General features: G+C 39.9%; 1 non-coding gene across 1 annotated transcript; it reads right to left on the bottom strand.

Moving 5' to 3' along the window:
• Positions 1–9,657: 9,657 nt before the first annotated feature.
• TRNAQ-UUG lies at positions 9,658–9,729 on the bottom strand. Its single transcript has one exon. It is a non-coding gene; the product is annotated as a tRNA-Gln (tRNA).
• Positions 9,730–11,716: the final 1,987 nt, after the last annotated feature.

The following is an 11,716-nucleotide window of genomic DNA, read 5'->3' as shown; positions in this document are numbered from 1 at the left end:
CGCATATGTTCCCACGAATTGGGAAGAGAGCGAATCGTAGCTTGGATCTGCTGCTCATCAGTCAAGGTGCCGCCAGCCGACTTTAACTCGCGAATTATGTTTGACATGGTTCTAACGTGCTGTTTCATAGTCTGATCGGCACGCTTCTTATAATTGTCAAACCTCATAGTCAGACTGCGCAACCTTGTAGCCGAAGTTGCACCAAATTTTGCTTTGAGAGCCTCCCACATGTCATACGCAGTCGGATACTGCTCACACTCGCACAAGAGATCATTCTGCATACTGCTCAGCAACGTGATGCGAGCAATGCGATCCTTCTTAAGCCAATTATTATAGGCATCCATATCTCGGCGAGCCTGGGCACTAGTGCCCTCCGTGGGTTGGTCCATTTTATTGCTCAGGTTTTCCAGGACTTCTTGCTCAGCGAGAACATATTGAATTTTACGGTGCCAAATATCATAATTATCACCATCCAATTTCTCGCCCTTATTTAAATCAGCAACTATTTGTTTGGAAGCCATTCAATCTTACTTTGTTCATGCAATGCGCAGAAAAGGATATTTTAAAATCAGTACACGATACATATATTTAATTTTGCCGCATCTCTAATTAAATAAATTAAAAATTAGATCATACATGCATAAAGGAAAATTTCGCTATGCTCATAATCACATCACACACCATATGAAAAAATTATTAATTTATTTAATTAAGATGCACAAAAAATTTGGGAGTAAAAAGCATATAATTTACTCTACCAAAGTCAAAAGACTCCCACTAGATAAGGCATGCATAAAATATATGCCTAAAGAATTTATCCATGCATCATAAAAAGCAATATAATATTCATCATAATAAATGCATGCATTATATTTCATAAAAGCATATTTAGCCATCAAAAAAAATATGCAACATATATCTGAGATGCATAATATATCATGAAAGTATAATAATCATCCAATACGTTTTTAAAAAATTATTATTATTATTATTATTATTTTTTAAAAGGAGAAAACAAAAAAAAATGAGACCTAAATAAATTTCTGCAGGCCCGCGGGCCCGCTCGAGGCCCGGCCCGAGCAAGGCCTGCGCTCAGCCCGCGCACGCGGCCAGCGCTGGGCCCGCGCGGGGCCCACAGCGGCCCGCGGACTCGCGAGGCTAGCGGCAGCCCGACGCGGCTCGCACGGCCCGCGCGGTTGCGAGGCCAGTGGTAGCCCACCGCGGCCCGCGCTCTGCCGAGGCCCGCGACGGCCCGCGCGGCCTGCGCACTGACGAGGCCAGCGCGGCCCGTACGGCCTGCGCAGCCCGCCGACTACGCGCGGCCCGTGCGGCCTGCTCGGCCCACGCGATCGCGAGGCCAGCGGTAGCCCTCCGCGGCCCGCACAGCCTGCGCACTGGCGAGGCCGGCCGACGGCCCGCGCGGCCTGCGCGCTGGCGAGGCCCGCGACGGGCTGCGCGGCCTGCTGATGAGGCCAGCGCGGCCGGCACGCCTGGGCAGCCCGCCGACTACGCGCGGCCAGTGCAGCCTGTGCGGCCTGCCGCCTGCGCGCGGCCCGTGCGACCTGCGTGGCCCTCGCTGCCGGCGGCCTGCGCCCGTTTGCGGTGCCGGAACAGTATTTTTTTTTTTTTTTTTTAAAGATTGTAAATCTTCAAAAATTCGTAACTTGAGATTTAGAAATCCGAATCAGACAAGAAATATGTCGATAGAAAGCTTGTGAGGAGTTCTTCCAAATCATGCAAGTTTCACAATGAGATCACATATCAAACAAGCTATTAATTCCCACATGCATGCAAGAAAATATCCAAACTTTTAATAGATTTGATAATAGACGCATGCAATTTCGTAAAAGGTGATCTAGGGCACGAAATCAACCTAATAACGGCTCTGATACCAATGTAGAACGCAGCGAAAGTTTTCGGTTCGTACCTTTTTGCGGAAGCGATTCGAGCCGGATCGGATTGATTGATTCACGTGTCCTCGGATCGTCCTTGAATGTCTTCTCACGCTCCAAACTCGCGGTGGATCGAACTACAAACGAGCGCGATCGCAAATCCACCGTGCAAGTCCTTCTAGAATAATAGGTCAATGGAGGATGTGGTTTCTCTCTATTATTTTCTTATTCTCTCTCTTTTTCCGTTCTTTCCATATCTTTCGGAATGTGGGATCGCCCGCATATTTATAAAGAATTCCAAAATCCTAATGGCGTTGGAGATAAAGCCAAATCGGTTATTAATTGTTATCCTAATATGATTAGATTTATCTCTAATTAGCTTTCCAATTTGAAAGCGAGATTAATCCTAATCCAATTAGATAACATAATATCCATCGGATCGAACCCGCTTATGGGCGTACCCGATTCGATTTAACCGAATGCCAACATTCTTAATTATGTTTAGTATAGAATTTGGTTCATTATTGACATATGCATAGAATATCTTAAATTTTAGGCTCCAGCTTATGCCTTACATGATTTTTTATTGCATTTTGCAAGAGCTTTATGATTATGTGCTATACTCCTTTTTCTTAATTTTTTACCTACTGTGTTCCCCCTCATTTTAGGATGATTAATTTCTAATATTAGATTTATCTACGGTTGTATCAATGTCACGCCCCGGGGTCCCTTTTCAGTTTAAAACAAAGCGGAAAAGCGTCTGAATTTTTTTTTTTTTGAAAACCTGACCCCAGAGTATGCCAGATCCGCCACAAATACAGGGAATCCACTGTTCACACGGACAGAGTCTCCCCTGTATTTGCACGGCGTCGTACAAGTACAAGAAGTCACCCAGGCACAACCACAACAAATGAACATACAAATAACCAACCGTTATATATATTCACACACCATTCACCACAGATTCACATCTATTAGTTAAAATGTTTCCAACCACAGAAACAGGTTTTGAAATACTAAGATACAAAAATCACAGAAAATATTTTAAAAACTGTTCCCTACACGGAAACTTTTATCTTTTAAAAACGCTACCACGAGGGGTAGAAAACCTTTTATTTTACAACATCCAGAAATCCTTTTATTTTAATGTAATGAAATACTGAACCACATAAACCAACTAAACTATGCAACAACAGAAATAATAGGGGTAATAACTATACCGAAATAACCTGGGTCGGCAGCTCTATCGACCGCTACACGCGTGCCTCACGTCTCGTCCCACTACTCATCGCCCGCAATATCTGAAAAAATAGTGGGGGAGGTGAGAACATGTAAACATGTCTCCCCTCCCAGTGGGTACCGCAAGCCGAAGAAGGCGAGGAGTACTCACCGGATCAGGAAGAGTTATACAACAACACGGGTCAGTGGAAATATAGTAGCAACAATAATAAACGAAAGAGATATGTAAGGAGCTGACAAGTATAGATGCAGGTAAATAAAACAGTAGCTACAATAAACAGATAAAGATGTACTGGAAATAAACACTACAGCTACTGTATGCATGCGTCAACTGACGATAACCTCAAAAGTACCCAATCTCGCTGCCCTATTGGTCCGAAGACCTCAAGCCCATGCCACACTGCTCAACCTGTACCTGACCCTCGCAATGAAGCCCCTGGGTCAGAAGCATAGTACCTGACCCTCGCAATGAAGCCCCTGGGTCAGAAGCATATACCCTCGCAATAAAGCTCCTGGGCTCACGGGTTGGCAATCCAACCACTTTTCCGAAAAAGAACACCCTCTTGCGGTGGATCAGACCGCTGGTGTTCGTGAAATGCGTACCTGTAGTGGCGATCAATGTAGTATGCTCAAAGATCTTCCATCGGCAACTAGCCGACAATCCAGCCCCTCAGGGCACACCGACCGTATAGGCCATCAGCAACTAGTCGGCTACGTATGTCAAGATAGAACTGTAGCAACTCGACCGAATAGGTCATAGATATCAAAATAGGGGAACCGCCCAACCAAATCACAGATATAGTGAACTACGTATGTCAAGATAGAACTGTAGCAACTCGACCGAATAGGTCATAGATATCAAAATAGGGGAACCGCCCAACCAAATCACAGATATAGTGAACTACGTATGTCAATATAGAACTGTAGCAACTCGACCGAATAGGTCATAGATATCAAAATAGGGGAACCGCCCAACCAAATCACAGATATAGTGAACTACGTATGTCAACTCTACTCCTAAGCATGATATCAACATGGAACTAACTGAGTAGAGGAATGCAAATATAAAAGCAGGTGCAAGGCTCAATATATATGCACACAGATAATAGTAAGAGGGCAAGGGTAAGAAACCATCACCGAACGTGCACCACTGTACCGACGTCGGATCGAAGTACCCACCTGTATAAAGCTGAAACGGTCTCGCGACGGCGGAGACGAAGCGACCGGACCTACGAAGGGTCCACCGGGTTAGAGTCTAACCCACAAACACAATAACACAACCATTCACACACAAATCCCAAAATCATAACCCCTCGGAAATCGGTTTCTCAAACGCAACTACCGAACCAGCAGGAAGTCCCGGAAACCGTACCGAAACCCCACTGTCGCTCACCCGTCGTTTCCGAACCCTCGAGAAGACGCGGGTGACCAGCCAACAAGGCTTAGCGACGCTACAATCAACCACGAGGCACCGTCGGATGAATTCCGAGTCGAAAACGCGTTCTATCGGCGGATTTCGTCGAAAAATGCTCCGGAAATGGCGATTTGATTTCCGCAAGGGCTTGGGGCCTTGGACGATCAATCCAGAAGTTGTCCTGAGCCCTACCTTGCTGCCAACAGCAGCCACGACGAAGCGAAACGCAAAAGAATCCCTAACGGCACATGAAATCACATTATTTTATGTGATTTCATGGCTCCAACGGGTCGTACCAGCAAACCAGGGATCTACGGAGGGTGCCATCACACTTGCTGCTAGGTTTCAGCATGCCTGGGACCGTGCTCACCTTTCGGAGCACTGCCGGCAACAACTACGCGCGCACGAGCGACGCGAACAACAGCGAACCAGCGCGCACAGCGCGAAGATAGCACATTACTCACTAACCAGGGCACCGTTAACCTAAATGGAGGTGAGCATCGTGTTCAGCACGAGCCCACGATCATCGTGCTCACCTCCCGAGGTGCCAGGGAGTCATCGGATCACCGGAAAAGTGACCGGAACACAAAACTGTAGTGCTGGAACCATAAATGGCTACTCACCGGAGCAGTGGGAGCTAGGGATGGCCGCCGGCGATCGGGCGGCGAGCGCTCCGGCCGGAGATGGGAGCAGACGGTCGGGAAGTCCGGGGGAGGTACTGGCCGGCGGCGGGCGGCAGCCGGTGGCGCGGCGGCGGAGATCGGGCCCGCGCACTTCCTCTCGGGTTGGAGCTTGCCGGCGGCGAGGCGGCGACCGGGGGAGGTCGGGGCGGCGATGATCCGGTGCCAGAGACCGAGGAGGAAGGTGATGCTCACCTCGGAGGGCAATGGCGGCGCCCAGGGGCGGCGCGGCTCCAAGGTCGGCTCGCACCAAAAACTGGGCGGCGGCGGGGAAGCTCAGCGGCGGTCGGCGTCGTGCAGGGACGGCGGGGGATGCACGACGGATGTCGACGGAGCCAGATGGAAGGCGCTGCGGCCGAAGAAGAGGGGTGGCAGCGCCCGCAATCTCGGCTCGGCCTGGCTCATTCTGGGCTGACCAGGGCTGGCCGCAGCTTCCTCCGGCGGCTCCGGCGACGTCGGGGGATGGCCGGAGCTAGGGGAGAGGCACGCCTGAGGTGGAAGGAGGCCAGGGCTCGCTTCCAGAGGCGGTGGAGACCCTCCCACATGCCCTCGGTCTAGATGGATGAGGGAGGTGGCCGAGGAGAGGGGGAAGGCTGGCTGCAGGCGGTTTTCGGCGGCCGGGGCTGCTCGGCGGCGGCCGAAACGCGAGCACTAGCGGGGCAGGGAGGTGCTGGGGTGGCAGGGGCGGCTGGGGGTTCTAGGGTTAGGGTTTGGTGCAATAAAACCCTAGATCCACCTATATAAAGGTATGGAAAACTTGCGGAAAACCCCCTCGAAAGGAATCTAATTAATCCCAGCTCTCAACCAGCAGTCGCACAATGCGCGGTAGTCCCTCTGAGTTCAAAAACTAGCAATTCGATGCATAAAATATAGGGCCTTTTCGCGAATGATCCGATTTCTCAAATCAGCCCCTTCGCGGACTTTTCGCGATTCCCGAAGATCCGTCCGTCAGATTTCCGATCGGATCGCACCAGCGCGATCAGCACGACAGAGGCATCGAATCTAGCATTTCGTTTCCCCCGAAAAGGTTTCCGATTTGCGACACAACCATCCCTCCAAGGTTCCACCAAAACCCGCATATAGACGACTATATGCTAAAACCATTAAACCCCTTTTTCTCGAAATCCGTGCATCCAAATCCAATTCCGTCAGTGCCATTGGTTCCAAAACAGCTGAACCGGTCGAAACGAGCTATTGGACTGATATGAATGGAGTCCGATACGCGCCAGAAGCCAACTCTACTCCGTGGCTTCTCCGGAAAACCGGAGTTACTATTCACTTAAGTGAAAACTAAAAGTCGCTTATCTTCTCCATTTTAGCTCATTTTCGCCCGAAACTTGACGAGTACTTATGTAATTAAATTACACACATAAACATCATCAACAGAGAGTTTAGTAGCACTGTCAAAAATCTCAGTCCTTACAATCGAGGTGGAGGTTCTGCTGAGTTCTTCAAGTAGGCGAAAAAAGAAAGATATGTGACGGCAAGAGTTCATCAAAAGGTCTTCTACTCTCCAAATCCAAATGCTTCTTTGGATTTAATAGCATGATTAGATAATGTTTTTATAGGTTAACAATTTTTTAGAAAAAAGTTTGCAAAGTGGAAAACCTTTGGCGAGTTTCATATTTAGAGTCAATGGATTGATGAAAAATGATATATGTAATATTAGTTAATTACCTTGCAAATTTGTGCAAGATTTTTTTTTTTTCAGTCGGATCAACTATGATTTTTATTTGATAATTTTGTTTTTCTAGAAATATAAAAATCTAACTTTTTTCATCAATTTTATCAATTTGCATGAATGACGTATCAAAATCTATGAAATAGATAGTGGTATCCTCATGCTAGATGGAAGCTTGGTATCAGGAGGCTGTCAACGAACGATCAGTTTCAAAACTTGCGAAAAATTACTTTTTTTTTTCAGATTGCCTAAATTGATTAGCTATGGTTTTGATTTAGTTTTCAAAAAAAGAGTTTTCTTATTACTCATAACTATTTCATAAATGTGATTTAGTATGTGTTGGATTTATTCAGTAGTTGAGCTTTTAAATTTAAATAGTTATTATATTGGTGATAGTTTGGATTTGGCCTTCCATTATTTTTTTCATTTGAATTATATTAGGATAATCTACTTGATGATAGTTTCACACTAGGGAAAAAAAAAAATCTTTTGATGATGAATAGATTGAAATTTGGATTGAATCTTTAGATTCCAATTCTTCTTTATTAAGAAATTTACATATGTTATTTCTTTTAAAATTATTTCTCATCTCATCAATGTATGCTTCTAATGATATTATTCTTTTTGTGATGTCTCTACTAATGTTAACTAAGATTAAAAGTAAGAATTTGATCTGAATCTATTTCTTGACTTAAACTAATAACAATCAATGACTATTAACTAAGAGAATTATTAATGTTAACATATAATTATATTTAGTTAAAAAAAAACTCATCCGAAATAATTAGTTAAGAATGCAATGAACAAAATAATTAAAGTTGATGGACTTATTTCAAAATACCTTATAACTAAAAGATTCTTAATATATTTTCATCTATAAAATAAATAAAGAGAGAGAAACCTTTATATTGGCAAAAGGACTTTTCAGAAGAGAGCCATACATAAAGTTATTCTATAATTCTTTGTTATATATGGCTGTTAAGCAAACGTTGAAAAGTTGAAGTACGTCAGTTATACATGTTTTAAATCTCAGTAGTTTTTTGGTACTTCATATAGTTTGATACTCTTTTGACATGTTATAATTGTTACACCAATTATATTTGATGATTGTTTTATGAAAGCTATTAGTATAACTGAGTTTTGCATGATATGCCATCTCTTTTCAACATAGTTAATCCGTTTTGAATGATTAATTTTTTTTTTCCAATCATAATGTATGTTTTTTTAAAAAATAATATTTTATTTTATGTTATTTCTGTATTTTGTTGATATTTCATTCTCTACAAATTTTTACTTTAGTAGTATCTACCCGCTGCAACGTGCGGGTCACTACACTAGTCATAACTTATTCATAAATTACAATTGTAACTCCTTTTATGTTGATTATTTATTACTAGTTATTACTATTTCGTTTTTTTTTTTTTTCTAACTCTTCACTTCTTCCTTAGTGATTACTCTCTTTAATTCATAATTAAATTTGAATATAGAGTATTTTATAAAGTTTAGAATTAGGCCCCATTTGGATACATCTAAAAACGTAGCATAGTTAAACTATGCTACGCCGGTAGCAAAAATAATCCTAAGAAGCGTTTGGAAAAAAAAATGACGTAATTTTTGGAGTATAGTTATACCATACTCAAAAATTGAAGTAACTTATAATCCACTTTAACCAAAGAAAAAAAATTCCATCATTTTGGGCTCCCAAAGATGTATCAATTTCTAAATTTTAAATTTCAACATAAAATTTTAAATTTTAAATTTTAAAATTTTAAAATTTATTTTTAATTTTGATTTCAAATCTCAAATTTCAAATTTCAAAAAGTTCAAATTTCAAATTTCAAATTTCAAATTTCAAAAAGTTCAAATTTCAAATTTCAAATTTCAAATTTCAAATTTCAAATTTCAACTTTCAAATTTCAAATTTCAAATTTCAACTTTCAAATTTCAAATTTTAAATTTTAAATTTCAAAAAGTTCAAATTTCAAATTTCAAAAAGTTCAAATTTCTCAAATTTCAAATTTCAAATTTTAATTTTATTTTTTATTTTTAATTTTCAATTTTCAAAATTTAAATTTAAACTTAAATTTTAAATTTTAAATTTATAAATATGCAAATTTATAAATTATTAAATTTAAAATTTAAAATTTTAATTATAGATTTTTTAAATTTCAAAATTTAAAGTTTAAATGGTATACTTTACATTTTAAAATTTAAAGTTTCAAATTTCAAATTTCAAATTTCAAATTCCAAATTTCAAATTTCAAATTTAAAACATAAAATCTAATTTAATTTTTAAATTTTAAATTTTAAATTTTAATTTTATATTTTGAATTTTGAATTTTAATTTTTAAATTTTTATTTTTAAATTTTGAATTTTGAATTTTGAATTTTAAAATTTTAGAAATTTAATTGTTATAAATCCTGTGAAATTGTATGATATGTACCTATAATTATGATATTACGATCAGATTGGGTACCAAAGATTCACGATTAAATCTGCTTTCTATGAATGAGATAAAGACAGAATAATCAGGAGCACTATCCAGTTTTATTTTACTTTATTTAGATTTAGCACACTTAATTTAATGTTAAAAAAAAAAAAATTCAAAGATTCTTTTGTTTTGGTAGTAGTCTTTCATTTAGACCAAAACCATAGAATAAAAATTCTATGAAGTTTTTTAACTATGCATCCAAGGGATGGCATTTGCTTTACTTAAAAAAATGTATATTTAACTTATAGATTTTTAAAATAGGTCCCACCGGGATTCGAACCCAGGTCGCCAGATTCAAAGTCTGGAGTGCTAACCACTACACCATGGAACCTTTTATAACATTTTTGTCTTATACATGTTATATGTAGGGATTTCATGCATTAGCTTCCGCACCCTATTTCGTAACGTTTTATCACTTACATAATTTCTATCATATTCTTTTGCTGCACATAATTTATCATATATTATTTTAGGTAGCTATTTCTAAGCGGCTAAAATTGAGGCAATGCCTAGACATTCATCATATAAATAAACTTCAAGATCTCCTAACATAGAATGAAGAATATTGTTATGACTAGTTAAGAGCCTACGCGATGCGGCAGGAAGGCTTTACTGTAGTTAATCGTTACGGCTTATAGATTAATATTTTCGAGTTCAGTATCAAAATTTCTATCCTATAGTGATTCATAATAATATATAATTATTGGAGAACACAAATTTGCCTATCATCATATAATTTTCAATTACCTAAAAATAGGACAAAGTATATTGACAAATTTTTGTAATATGTCCCAGCCATTACTCTCGTACGTCCTGTACTTTACGATAACAAATTCAATCTCTAAATTTGCTACATATGTATATATATCTTAACTATCAAAATCATTGGGTTTCTAGAAAAAATTAATTCTTCTACAGAAAGACTTCATTTTTATAGTTCAGTTAAAAAATCAAAAACAGATTAGAAAGGTTACTTTACAACATCATTCAACCGTCCCCAATTCTTTTTTAGAGCTGATCACATATGGAACCGCAATCTATGGAAGAGTTTAGCAATTGACCAAGTAGCACACCGGGAAAATAAAAGGACTAAAAATGCGTTCCTAGAGAAAACTATTCTCGAAAAAAGAGGATAAATTAACTACTTATTTACTATTCTTGCGCACTCCATACACCAACATGTCTTTAATTCCCATCTTCTGTCTTATATGCAACTGAGGAAACCTTCAGGGGTTCCGACATATTCTTTAAGGCGAGTCTTTTCTTAAAAAATGAAGTGGATGAGATAGAATGTGCACTGTTTGCTGTCTTCTTTCACCCTCACTGCAGAAGCATATCTTGTACTTTGCATGCAACACGAATCTTGTGGTTCTTAAAAATAAAAAATAAAAAATAAAAAATGTAAGTGCTTTCCAATCAGCACTTCTCAAACCAGCCCTTAGTAGCTTGCCTTTTTCATGGACATTTACTATCTCTTTCGTTGTCAAGCAAAAGAGTTAGCTTCCGTAGAATGCAGCAAAAAATATTCGTTCTTATCTTTTTCGGAAGTGACTCGCATTAGAATTCGATAAGCCGCGAATTGTCACGCCCCGTGACCGGCCTATTCGATCGGTTCGGGCTCGTCGAACAGACGCCGAACGAACAGCACCTTCCCTGTCCGCCTAAGGATCAACACAAGTACAATTCAAATAGATATATTGCACATGCGGAAACATAAATATATGGCTTGCACGAGGGCAAGCAGAAGCTAAAGTGAAAGAATCTAAACTATACAATCATACAAATAATATGATTAACTTTTAACCATATACATGCATTCAACTTTTAAATTTTTTTCTTTAAACATCATTTCTTCTCTTTACATCACATGATTTTCAAAATATAACTTTTACATTTAACATAGGCTCTCTTTACATTTTAACCATCATTCATACATCTATAATCATCAAATACAAAAGATGATACATAAGGGTATGCAACTAAACAAAATATGAAATCAACTCGAGTGGTCCCTGTCTATGGCGCGATACCTTTACCGCGATCGTCGGCCGGCTCACTTGGTTCCGGCTCTGTGAAAATAGTGGTGTGAGAACTACAATAAAGTTCCCAGTGGGTTCGGCCGCCGACCTATCCGACTTTCCCACTAAGTCTAAATCAGGCATAATAGAAGAATAGAGAGATAGTAACCAACTATACAAATGCAGCTAATATGCCTGAATAATATATAATCAATGATATACTCAAATAGAATGCTCATGATGAATGCAAGATCTTATTTCCATTACCCAATCTCTTGGCTAACCCGTGGGTTTGCCTAC

Source organism: Ananas comosus, unplaced genomic scaffold (genome assembly GCF_001540865.1).
Source record: "Ananas comosus cultivar F153 unplaced genomic scaffold, ASM154086v1, whole genome shotgun sequence".
Taxonomy (NCBI): domain Eukaryota; kingdom Viridiplantae; phylum Streptophyta; class Magnoliopsida; order Poales; family Bromeliaceae; genus Ananas; species Ananas comosus.
The sequence above is the reverse complement of the archived record's forward strand: the minus strand, read 5'-3'. Positions and strand labels throughout refer to the sequence as shown.